At 44.5% G+C, this 1,944-nt stretch overlaps 1 non-coding gene across 1 annotated transcript; it reads right to left on the minus strand.

Annotated features, from left to right (window-relative positions):
* Positions 1-234: 234 nt before the first annotated feature.
* LOC112745309 (small nucleolar RNA R71) lies at positions 235-341 on the minus strand. Its single transcript, XR_003173245.1, has one exon. It is a non-coding gene; the product is annotated as a small nucleolar RNA R71 (small nucleolar RNA).
* Between the last annotated feature and the right edge of the window lie 1,603 nt (positions 342-1,944).

Here is a 1,944-nt window from a genome sequence, read left to right on the forward strand (position 1 = left end):
AGAGGGAGTGTCCAAGAGGACCCCAATCAACATCTAACCACCTTCCTGAGAATATGTGACACAGTGAAGTCTAATGGTGTTCATCCTGACGCCTATAGACTGCTCTTATTTCCATTCTCACTCAGGGATAAGGCAGCTAAGTGGCTGGAGTCTTTCCTAAGGGAGAGCTTGACAACTTAGGAAGACGTGGTGAACAAATTCTTAGCAAGATTTTACCCTCCTCAATGAATCAATAGGCTGAGAGCTGAGGTCCAAACTTTCAGGCAACAAGATGGTGAGACTCTATATGAAGCATGGGAGTGGTTTAAAGACTTAACAAGGAGGTGCCCACCAGATATGTTCAACGAATGGGTGCAGCTGCACATTTTCTATGAAGGGCTCTCTTATGAGTCAAAGAAGGTCGTAGACCATTCATCCGGAGAATCTTTGAACAAGAAGAAGACTATTGAGGAAGCCATAGATGTCATTGAAACAGTAGCAGAGAACGACTACTTCTATGCTTCCGAAAGAGGGAACACAAGAGGAGTAATGGAGCTAAACAATGTAGATGCTCTGCTGGCCCAAAACAAGCTCATTACCCAACAGCTGGCTGACCTCACCCAGAAGATGGAGAGGAACCAAGTAGCAGCAGTCTCCACTTCATCAACAACCCAAGAAGGAGTGAATGAAGAAGCAGAGGGTAGTCTGGAGCAAGCCAACTACATTGGGAATTCACCTAGGCAAAACCATGATCCATACTCCAAGACCTACAACCCTGGATGGAGGAATTACCCAAACCTTGGGTGGGGAAATCAACAAGACCAAAGCCTTGATCAAAGACGCCCAAATCCAAACAATGCAGCCACCCAACACTTCACATCTAGACCATATCAACACCCCCATAACAACACCTCCCCACATTCATATCAAAGCCAGAATAACCCTACTCAGCCTGACCTGTCATCATTTGATGAAAGAATCTTAAGGATTGAGAATCTACTCAAAGGCATAAGCAAAGAGATTCAAGATAGTAAAGCATTCCGAGAAGAGGTGATATCCAATATGCAGAATCAGGATGCTGCCATCAAGAAACTTGAGACACAAATTGGCTACTTATTCAAACAAATCCCCCGCCACAACCTTCGCAGCAAGACTAGCTCAACACAAAGGGAGGAGTGTCAGGCTATCACCCTTAGGAGTGGGAAGGAACTGAAGGAAACCCCCCCAGAAACCACAAAAAGAGGACTCAACTAAAGAGGAAGAAGAGCAGGACGAAGCTCGAGTTCCCACTTTGAATTTACAAAAAGGGGAAGGAGTGCAAGCCAGACGCCCCAAGAGTCCCATACCCTCAGCAATTAAGGAAGAAAGGGGATGACAATCAGTTTTCGAGATTTCTGAAAATCTTCAAGAAACTGCAAATCAACATACCCTTTGCTGAAGCAATAGAACAAATGCCACTCTACGCCAAGTTCTTGAAGGAGCTCATGACTAAGAAGAGAAGCTGGAAGAACAACGAGACTGTGATACTAACCGAAGAATGTAGTGCTATCATTCAGCACAAACTACCCCAAAAATTGAAGGATCCTGGGAGTTTTCAAATCCCTTATATTATAGGGGAAATCACAGTGGAAAAGGCTCTGTGTGACTTAGGAGCCAGCATCAATTTGATGTCAGTAGCTACGATGAGAAAGATGAAGATTGAGGAAGCTAAACCAATAAAGATGGCCTTACAATTGGCAGACAGATCGTTCAAGTTCCCGCATGGCGTTGTAGAAGATTTGCTGGTGAAGGTGGGAGATTTTATCTTCCCAGCAGACTTTGTAGTGCTGGACATACAGGAGGAAGCCAAGGCTTCCATTATTCTGGGAAGGCCATTCTTGGCCATTGCTGGAGCTGTAATTGATGTACAAAAAGGAGATCTCACCCTAAGATTACACAAGGAAAAGATGACGATCAATGTGTTCA

This window comes from Arachis hypogaea, chromosome 14 (genome assembly GCF_003086295.3).
Source record: "Arachis hypogaea cultivar Tifrunner chromosome 14, arahy.Tifrunner.gnm2.J5K5, whole genome shotgun sequence".
Taxonomy (NCBI): domain Eukaryota; kingdom Viridiplantae; phylum Streptophyta; class Magnoliopsida; order Fabales; family Fabaceae; genus Arachis; species Arachis hypogaea.